This window comes from Echinops telfairi, unplaced genomic scaffold (genome assembly GCF_000313985.2).
Source record: "Echinops telfairi isolate 266 unplaced genomic scaffold, ASM31398v2 ScPeMD7_6;HRSCAF=24_1, whole genome shotgun sequence".
Lineage (NCBI taxonomy): Eukaryota > Metazoa > Chordata > Mammalia > Afrosoricida > Tenrecidae > Echinops > Echinops telfairi.
The window spans coordinates 19,376,711-19,387,915 of NW_022103903.1; the positions used below are offsets into that span (position 1 = coordinate 19,376,711).

General features: G+C 40.1%; 1 non-coding gene across 1 annotated transcript; it reads left to right on the forward strand.

Moving 5' to 3' along the window:
* The first annotated feature begins 4,963 nt into the window (after positions 1–4,963).
* LOC115868098 lies at positions 4,964–5,124 on the forward strand. The gene has a single exon (XR_004045409.1). It is a non-coding gene; the product is annotated as a U1 spliceosomal RNA (small nuclear RNA).
* The last annotated feature ends 6,081 nt before the right edge of the window (positions 5,125–11,205 follow it).

The window sequence follows — 11,205 nt, forward strand, 5'->3', positions numbered from 1 at the left end:
TCCCTTTGGCCCTTCATGATCACACATGTTGGTGTGCTGCTTCCATGTGGGCTTTGTTGCTTCTGGGCTAGATGGCCGCTTGTTTACTTTAAAAATAGTACTAAAAGTGGATTTCGGCATTTTTTGTGCCACCAGTATCTACACATTCTAACTGCAATCACTTTCTCATTTTTAGCTACTTCTCTTAAAATTTACCAGTGCTGCATTTGTTTATTGGAAAAATTTAATTAATATTCTATTAATTCATGTATTTTTTTTTTTTTGCCAACGCTTACACTTATCTTGGATATCTTCCTTTAGTACCTTTGGTTCGTGACCATATGTTACCTTTGAAAAAGGCTGAACATTTACCTATTATTTTGGCGCGGTGACTTTATATATTCCTTCCATCTGATTTTGAAGCTTCCTGCTTCATTCAAGAATTTTATCATAGTATCCTTAAATATGGCAATTCAAGTCTTGAATTGTTTCTTCAGATCTTTCAACTTGAGAAATGTTGAGCATGTTCTCCTTTGATTTTCTAACCCCAGGTCATTGCATGTTTCATTATAATCATTTATCATCTCTAGCTGTCCTTTAAATTTTTCTACTTAGCTCTTTAACTCCATCTTTCTTCAGTTGCTTTAACCATTCTATATTCATGAACTTGTTTTAGAGTTTCTTCTAGAATCCATTTTTCTTTCTTTCTTTTTTATTTTTTTAATTAGCATTCCACATATATGATATTCTTGATATCATCCTACAGATCCTCTTATTTCTGTTCATTAGTGTACAAGGTGTGAAATTTATTCTTGGAAATGGTTTCTAAATTCTAGTGGGAAAACTCAAGGTAGTAATAAGTTTACTCTTGTGGACTTGTTTGAACTTTCCTCAGCTTCAATTTGAACTTGCAAATGAACAATTGATGGCTTCTTGTAGTTGTCTCCTGGCTGATGATACTGAGTTTCTTTATTGTCTATCCTCAAAGAATTAGGCAGTCTGATTTCTGTGCATCTCATGTGGTGTGATCCACATGCATAGTTGTCATTTATGATGTTGAAAAGATATTTGCCTTAAAGAAGCTATTAGTGTCTTACAATTATTTCATGCAATCTTCAGCATCATTTCTATCACTAAGGCCATATTTCCCAACAACTATTCTTTCCCCTTTGTTTCTAGCTTTCACATTTACATGAATTTATAAATCCATCTTGATTACATGTTTTGTCAATTTTTGAAAACATTTCTAGAGTATCTAGTTTTCTTCATCATTGGCTTTAGAGATTGGTGTATAAATTTGAATAATAGTCCTTTTATTTAGTATTCTTTGTAGGCCTATTGTTATTACCCCATCTCAGATAACACAATATTCTAAGATAGATCTTGCAATGTTTTCTTTTGATGATGATTGCTATGCCATTCCTCTTGAATCTTCAATTTCCTGTATAGTAAACTATATGAATGTCTGATTCACAATGGCCAATGCCAATCCATTTTAACTCACCAACGCCTAGTGTGCTGATCTCTATGCATACTATTACATTTTGTATGACATACAATATTTCTAGATTCATACTTTTTATATTCTAAGTTCTATTTATTAATAAATGTTCACAGTGTTTCTTCTCATTTTGAGTAATTTTCCACCAGCAAATGAGGGAACCACAAACTTTATCTATGTCATTGAGGTAGACCCTACTTTTAAGTGACAACTCTTCTTAATCATATTTTGAGTCCTTTCTAACCTGAAAAGCTCATCTTCCATCACTATATTAGAAAACATTCCATTGTTGTTGATCTTTTCAGTGGCTAATCTTTCATAAATGGTCTGCTTAACTTTTTTTTCTTTTTTAACATTTTATTAGGGGCTCATACAACTGTTATCCCAATCCATACACACATCAATTGTGTAAAGCGCATTTGTACATCGTTTCTCAAAACATTTTCTCTCCATTTAAACGCCCGACATTAGGTCCTCATTTTTCCCCTCCCTCCCCACTACCCCCTCCCACATGAGCCCTTGATAGTTTATAAATGGGTATTTTGTCATATCTTGCCCTGTCTGACGTCTCCCTTCATCCACTTTTCGGTCTTCATTGGCTTTCATAGCTACTTGATTCAGGAGAACCCTGACTTGAACCAACCCAGCTGGACTTGTATATTTCTAAAACTGTGTGAGCCATTTCTTGATATAAATCCTTTTTTATATATGAACACATATTAAGTTTCACAGCTTTCACTTCTCTAAAGAACACAATCTAACACACTGAGCTTTCCATTTCTGATTTCCTGTGATAGCTACTCTGTTTCCTACTTTTCCATCTTCTTTAGTCTATTCTCTCATTTTGATAAGGAACCAAAGAGGTTTGACACTTAGTATTTGGAGTCCAGATTTGTATTAAATTATCTTTTCCCCCCTCACATTATTGTTTAGTTTGTAAAGAATTTGAAACCTGAATTGGATTTTCCTTTTGAACTTTGAATGCCTTATTCCCGTATATTTCAGTGTGTTAGGCTGGGTTCTCTAGAGAAGCAAAACCAGTGACACTTGGATGTGTTTGTATGTAGAAGGATATTTATATTGAGAAATGGCTTATACAATTGTAGAAGTAGGTAAGTCCAGTGTGGTTAAAATCAAGCTTCTTCTGACCCTTGGAAGCTGCTGAACAAGAAGCAGGATGATTAAACAGAGGTGGCAGGGGGAACAGGCTGCCATATGTAGAGGTGAATGAAGCTGATGTTAGCAGAAGGACTCTACTGTCAGTAGTCTGCTGATGGCTCCCAAGATTGGCAGGCAACACAACAGGAGAGTGAGGAATCAGACACAAGATCTAGCCCAGCAGAAGTCAAAGGGTCAAAGAGGATGCTACTCAGCTCAGTCTCTTTCTTATACAAAAGGCCATATTCCCAAGGAGATGTCATCAAGTTGCAAACTGATTGGTAGGTTGAACTCCAACCCTACCCTTAGCAAAGAGTGTCTAGTTGAATAATTGCTAATATCACATATAGGATAGTATATTGCTTTTGAGAAATTGTATATCATTTTGATTCTCAATCATTTGTTGTCCTCTGAAAATATTGAGGAATATTTCATTGTCACTTGCTTTATGAACTATAATATAAATATCCCACTATTTTTCTGTCAGCTTTTTGTACTGCAGTGGTTTGTGTGTTGCTGTGAAGATGCTATGTCACATATTTCAAATGCCACCAGGGTCCCTCAAAGTGGACAGGTGTCAGGGGTGCTTTCAGGCAATGAACGAATATGGAATCAGCTGCCCACTGAAAACCTCAAGCACAGCTTCAAAATATTGTCAGATACTGATGGTCTAATGTATGGAAGGAGAGCATTGTCAGAGATAGTGCCTGGGAATGGGTTCCTTGAGTCGGAGGCCACTTGAAATTTTCCTGAAGTGCATCTGTTTTCTCAAAGTAAAGTTGATTATGGTGTCATGAATGGAGCAGAACCTTTTGGAGTGAAGCCTTCAAACATCTTCATTTGCTGATGAGGCAAGACTCAAGTTAAGAAGAAACAGCTGCAAAAATCTGCTAGTGGTCAGAAATTGGGATGTGTGAAATATGAATATAAGAAAATTGGAAGTCCTCAAAAAGTAAATGAGATCCATAAATATTGGTATCCTAAATATTAGTCAATGGAAATGGCCATTTCGAATCAGGGAATCATATGATGCACTATGCCAGGAATGACACAATCAAGAGGCATTCTACAATTATCATAAAGGACATTGCAAAAACAATCCTAAAGTGCAATGCTGCCTGTGATAGGATTTTATCTGTCTGCCTTCAAGGTAATCCAATCAACATAACTATCAGTCAAATTTATACACAAACCACAACTACTACTGGTGAAGAAGTTAACGAATTGTACCAATGACTTCAGTTGGAAATTGATCAAGCAAGCAATCAAGATACATTGATAATTATAAGGTGGAAACAAAGAGGAAGATATAGGAGATGGAAGATATGGATGTGATGATGGACACAAAACCACAGATAGCATGATAAAACTTTGTAAAACCAAAGACGTGTTTGAATTATTTAAAGTTTATTGTGCCAACCTGGCCATAAACACATGTGGGGTTAGTTGAAGGGCGGAGAGATAAATGGCTCAGTGAGCCTCGCCTTTCTAGTTCTTGGGTTTCTTGCTTTGTGATGGTTGGACCAGGGTGCAGCTGCCTTAGCCATTTCCCTGCTTTAGCTGGCAAGGCTCACTTCCTGCAAGACGTCTACAAGAAGCCACATAGACCTACCATGATGCAGTCCTGGGTGCTGGAGGAGCCGTATGAAGACCCCTGCCAGCGCTGAGATGCTTACACGTTCACGGATTCAGCTTTCCTCCTACAGTTGGCATCATAGTGTGTGTTTTGTAAGATGGAGGAGGACTTTGTGGATTGGTGGCGGACATATGGGTTAATGTTGGACTTGTGGGCTTGGGCAGCACTGGGTTGGGATGTTTGCTTGATGTGCACTTAACCTTTATATAAAACTCTCTCTTATACATGAAGTTCTGTGGATTTGTTTCTCTAAAGTACCCAGACTAACACAGTGTTCATAGTAAATACCTATTTTCATATTACTATTTACTATTTTCATAATAAATACCTATTTTCCACAAACCGTCAATTTCTCATCTGTAAATTCAGGTTAAGGCTGAAGAAAATAAAAATAAGCCCACAAGAGTCAAAGTATGACCTTCAGTCTACCCTATCTTAATTTTAAGAACATCTCAAGAAAAGATTTGACATGTTGGACACTAATTATAGGATACCTTCTAAGCTGTGGGAGGACATCAAGATCATCATTCATGAAGAAAGCAAAAAGTCATTCAAAAGACAGGAATGAAAGAAAAGATCAAAGTGGATGTGAGAAGATACTATGAGACTTACTCTTAATGTAGAGTTGCTAAAGTACATTGAAGAAATTAAAAAACATCAAAGAATTCAATAGAAAATTTCAAAGAGTTATACTTACCTGGCAGGGGAGATACAATGAACAAAAAGGTGGTTTTCCCAGGGCGAGGCTTATCCATTGCACTCCGATATGCTGACCCCTGCGATTTCCCCAAATGTGGGAAACTCGACTGCATAATTTGTGGTAGTGGGGGACTGCGTTCGCATCTCCCTTGAGAAAAAAAAGGAAAAAGAAAATTTCAAAGGGCAACTGTAGAAGACAAAAGTCAAATACTATAATAAATGTGCAAAGATTTAGTTAGAAACCAAATAAGGAAGAACACACTCAGCATATCTTAAACTGAAAACACTCAAGTAAAAATACAAGCCTTGAGTTGCAATATTTAAAGATTCTAGGTGCAAAATATTGAGTGATGCAGAAAGAATCAAAAGAAGATGGAAAGAATACGCAGTCACTGTACCAAAAACAAGTCAATATTCCATCATTTCAGGAGGTAGCATATGAACAAGAACCAGTGTGCTGAAGGAAGAAGTTTAAGCTACATTGAAAGCATTAGTCAAAAACAAGGTTTCAGGAATTGATGGAAGACCAATTAAAATGTTTCAACAAATCAGTGACTCACTGGAAGCACACATTTATCTGTGCTAGGGTATTTGGAAGACCACTATTTGGCCAAATGATTCAAAGAGATCCATATTTTTGCCCATTTCAAAGAAGGTGATCAAATAAAATGCTCAAATTATAGAACATCATTGATATTACATGCAAGTAAAATTGCATGCAAATAAAATCATCCAACAATGTTTGCCACAGTACATTGACAGGGAGCTGTCAAAAATTCAGGTTGGATTTAGAAGAGGATGTGGAACAAGGGATTTCATTGTTAATGCCAGACGATTCTTGGTTAAAAGCAGAGAATAACAGAAATACGTTTACTTGTGTTTTATTGACTATGTCAAGGCATTCAACTGTGTGGATCATAGCAAATCATGGATAACCTTAAGAAAAATTATTTAAGATAAACTTTAAAAAACGAGAATTCCTGAGCACTCTACTGTGCTAATGTGGAAATTTGTACATGGATCCAGAGGCAGTTGTGTAAACAGAACAAGGGAATACTGCATGGTTTAAAATCAGGAAAAGTGTGCATCACGATTGTATCCTCTCACCGTACTTATTCAATCTGCATGCTGAGCAAATAATCACAGAAGCTTGCCAATATAAAGAAGAATGTGGCATCAGGATTGGGCAAATGCATATTAATAATCGGTGATATGGAAATGACACAAACTTGCTTGCTGAAAGTGAGGATTTGTAGCACTATCTGATGAAGATCAAGGGTTGTAGCCTTTCAGTATGAATTATATTGGATTATGACTGAAGGTACAGAAGACCCAAATCATCACAAATGGACCAATAGATAGCAACATAATAAATGTAAAAAGATTGAAGCTGTCCAGGGTTTTGTCTTTTTTGGATCCACAATCAATACTCATGGAAGCAGCAGTCACAATATCAAAGCACCAGTTGCATCGGGTAAATGTGCTGTGCCAGACCTCTTTACAGTACTGAAATGCAAGGCTGTGATTTTGAGGACTAAGGTGTGCCTGACCCAAGCCATTGTATTTTCACTTGCTGCACATACATGTAAAAGTTGGTGATTGAATAAGGAAGACTGGAGTAGAATAAATGCATTTGAATTGTGGTGCTCAGAAGTATATTTAAAGGACCGTGGACTGCTAAAAGGACAAGCAATTCTGTTTTGGAAGAAGTATGGCTAGAGGCATACTTAGAGGCAAAGAAAATATGATTTTGTCTTCCATACTTTGGAAGTATTGTCAGGAGAGCTCAGTCCCTGGAGAGGGGCAGCATAAATAGAGGTGTAGAGGAAAGAATAAGGGCCTAGACAAGATGCATTGACAGGATGGATGCAAGAATAGGCTCAGGCATAGGAACAATTGTGAGGATGGCAGAGGACCAGGCAGGTTTTCATTCAGTTGTGCATAGGGTCATTATGGGTTGGAACTAGCTTGATGGCACCTCACAACAATAGGTCCTCTTCTGAACCCAGCCTTAGCCTCTGGCAGCACCGTGTCCATGGACCATTGCAACTGTGGTTGTATGATCTTCAGCAAAATTTTACTTGCATGTTATATTAATGCTATTGTTCTCTAATTTGAGCATTCATTTGGATTACCCTTATTTGGAATGGGTAAAAATATGGGTCTCTTACAGTCAGTTGACCAAGTACCTGTCTTCCAAATTTTCTGGCATTTGGTGAATGAATTCAGTGAATTATCAGCTGGGAAAATATTTTAATTGGCATCCTATAAATTCCTGGAATCTTGTTTTTGGCTAATACTTTCAGTGCAGCTTAAAGTTCTTACGTCCATACTATTGTTTCTTAGTTATAGGTTACCTCCAAAAAGGCTGCATTGTTGGCTAGTTCTCTTTTTTTGTTTAATCCTTATATTAGGGGCTCATAAAACTCTTATCACAATCCATACATACATCAATTGTGTAAAGCACATTTGTACATTCATTGCCTTCATCATTCTCAAAATATTTGCTCTCCACTTAAGCCTCTGGCATCAGCTCCTCATTTCCCCCCCCTTCCTCCTCGCTGCCCTCTCCCTCATGAACTCTTGATAATTTATAAATTATTATTTTCTTATATCTTATACTGTCCGACGTCTCCCTTCACCCACTTTTCTGTTGTCTGTCTCCCAGGGAGGAGGTTGTATGTAGATCCTTGTAATCGGTTCTCCCTTTCCACCCCACTCTCCTTCCACCCTCCCAGTATCGCCATTCTCACCACTGGTCCTGAAGGGATCATCCGCCCTGGATTCCCTGTGTTTCCAGTTGTTCTCTGTACCAGTGTGCATCCTCTGGTCTAGCTAGATTTGTAAGGTGGAATTGGGGTCATAATAGTGGTCTAGGAGGAAGCATTTAGGAACTAGAGGAAAGTTGTGTGTTTCATCATTGCTACACTGCACCCTGACGGGCTCGTCTGCTCCCTGTGTACCTTCTGTAAAGAGATGTCCAGTTGCCTACAGAGGGGCTTTGGGTCCCCAGTCCACATTCCCTCTCATTCACAAAAATATGATTATTTGTTCTGATGATACCTGATACCTGATCCCTTCGACACCTCATGATCACACAAGCTGGTGTGCTTCTTCCATGTGGGCTTTGTTGCTTCTGGGCTGGATGGCCGCCTGTTTACCTTCAAGCCTTAAGACCCCAGACACTATATCTTTTAATAGCTGGGCACCATCAGCTTTCTTTGCCACATTTGCTTATGCACCCATTTGTCTTCAGCGATTGTATCAGGGAGGTGAGCACAAAATGATATGATTTTTGTTGTTGTTTGATGCCCGAAAACTGATCCTTTCTGCACCTCATGATCACGCAGGCTGATGTGCTTCTTCCATGTGGGCTTTGCTGCTTCTGAGCTCAATGGCTGCTTGTTTACCTTCAAGCCTTTAAGACCCCAGACATTATATCTTTTGATGGCTGGGAACCATCAGCTTTCTTCACCACATTTTCTTATGCACCCACTTTGTCTTCAGCGATTTTGTCGGGAAGGTGAGCATTATGGAATGCCAGTTTAATAGAACAAAGTGTTCTTGCGTTGAGGGAGTACTTGTGTGGAGGTCCAATATCCATCTGCTACCTTAATACTAAATCTATACATATATGACCATAGATGTATTTCCCCATCCTCATATATAATATATTTTCAGATATACATGCCTTTATTTAGACCTCTGTAAATGCAATTTGTCTCCTAGACCGTTTCTCTATTTCCTTTTACTTTCCTCTTGTTCCACTGTCATGTTCTGTTGCGTCCCGGCCTGCGGGACGCACGAGCAAGGCCCTGCGGGGAAAGACGAACCTGGATGGAGAAAAGAAGACACTGGGGCGTGGAGCAAGACAAAACTCTGATCAAGCTCATTTATTTGGGCAAAGCTGGGGTATATAAAAGGGGGAACTGGGAGGTGCATATTTTAATAAGGTGTGCGACACAGCATCCAATCCAACAGGTACATTAATGAAGCATAAGAACGTTAACCAATCAGCTGTAGGTAAAAGGGCGCGCGCTAGTTCTCAAAGACGTCCTGCATGCAGATTAAGGTCCATCAGATGTAAAGCAAAGTCCATCTTAGTCCAATGAGCGCCTGGCATTATTAACCAATGGGTGAAAAGGTCAACTTTACAACTGCCCGTGCTACAGAGCACGTAGCTAGGAACGCGGAGGCAGGAATTTAGGCAGGGCCTTACAGGTTTTGCAAATGAAAGACTAGGAAGCAGCCAAGTTCGGCTCAGGCTGAGGCTAAGGCCTTAATGGCTACCGGCTCCCAACAATGTTCAGCCTTCATTTGGGTTTTAGTAGTTCCTCTCGGTTACATTACCCTTGGTCACGCTCTACCAGGCCTCCTACACCCTCCTCACTACCAATTTGGATCACTTGTTGTTCCCTTGTGCCTGGGTTTGTTAACACCACTTCCTTTCCCCCCACCTCCCCCTCTCCCATGTACCTGCGGAAATGTCAGTCTCGTTGTTTTCTCCTCCAGATTGTGCATCCAGCCTATCTTATTTAGACAGACCTGCGGAGATAATAACATGCACAAAAACAATACAGCCAAACCCAGCAACACAATAAAACAAAACAACAACAAGCCAATTACAAAAACAAAACACAACAACAAGAAAGAAAAGCTTGTAGTTAGTACAAGGACTGTTTGTTGGCCTTTAGGGGTGTTTTCCAGTCAAGTCTATTGGGGTGCCATGCCCTGGCCCCAAAGTCCACCTTCAGCATTCCCTGGAGACCTCGCCGCTCCATTCCTTTGCTGCTCTGTTGCAACCCCTTAGTGTTTTGCCTCAGCCTGGTGGATCAGATCGGGCGGAATTCCCACACTGTGTCTCCAGTGTTGTCCCCTGTAGGGCTATGGGTCAGTGAGGGATGTCGTGTCTCATAGTGGGGCCGGCCATATAGTGTTCTCTGTGGACTGGCTGCTCTGAGTGGGAATCTTGTCGTTAAGGCTTGGTGGGCCAAGATGTGCTCCACTCTCTCTTCCTCCCCCTTCATTTGCTCCCGTGTGCTTTGATCAGACATGACCCTCTCCTGGAACTGCAGATTCAGTGCTGTCCTCTGGGATAAATTCTTCTGGGGAGAGGCACAGGTGTTCATGTATTTGGGATTGGGGCTGACCTCTCAGACCTCTCCACTGGTTCCCTACTCCATGCCAGCATGTTTCATTCACATCTTGGAGCACTGGGTTGAACTCTGGTCCCTCTTTCCCTGTGAACATATAAACAATACCCTCCTCTTGGTTCAGGTAGTGTCCTGTGTGCCCACTAGTTGGCTACCATATGGATCACTGGACTTTGTCTGGCCCCTGCCATACTACCTGCTCCTCACCCCAGGAATGTCTGTAAACGTAGCTTTTCCACTATGCCCCTTTTTCATTTTATTTTTAAAGCTTACCTCAGCTGACACATGTTGTACTTGTCCTTTTGTGCTTGGCTTACTTTGCTTAGCATGATTTCCTCCAGTTCTTCCCATGCAGCAATGTGCTTCATTCGTTCATCACTGCTTTTTAACGATGCGTAGTACTCCATTGTTTTTTTGTAACAGTTTTTTAATCCACTTGTCAGTTGATGGAAATTTGGGTTGTTTCCAACTCCTTGCGATTGTGAACTGTGCTGAAATGAACATTGGAGCACAGATAGCTGGCCGTGGTTTGTTTCTTGCCTCTTCTGGGTATATGCCCGGTAGGGAGACTGCTGGGTCCTATGGTAGTTCAATTTCCATCTGTTTTAGATATTGCCGAATTGATTTCAATAGTGACTGTATATACCTACAGGTCCACCAGCTGTGGATGAGAGTTCCTGTCTCACCACAGCCCCTCCAACACTTGTTGTTTTCTGATTTTTTGAATTGGGCTGTCTTTGAGGGTGTTAGGTGGTATCTCATTGTTGTTTTAATTTGCATTTCTCTTATGGCTAATGATTGGGAATATTTTCTCTTATGTTTATTGGGCACTTGGATTTCTGCACTTGTGAAACTACCAATCAGTTCCTTTGCCCACCTCCCCAGTGGGCAGTTAGTTTTTTTCTTTTTGGAAGATAACAGAGTACAGTGAACCCTCGCCACTTCGCGCTTCGACTTCCGCGGCTTCACTCTATCGCAGTTTTTGCGTAACAGCACATGCTCTGTCATTACTGCCACTGATTGGCTCATATTGTACACGCTTCTGTCTGCATCGCTACGTATCGGAGCTACGTATCAGA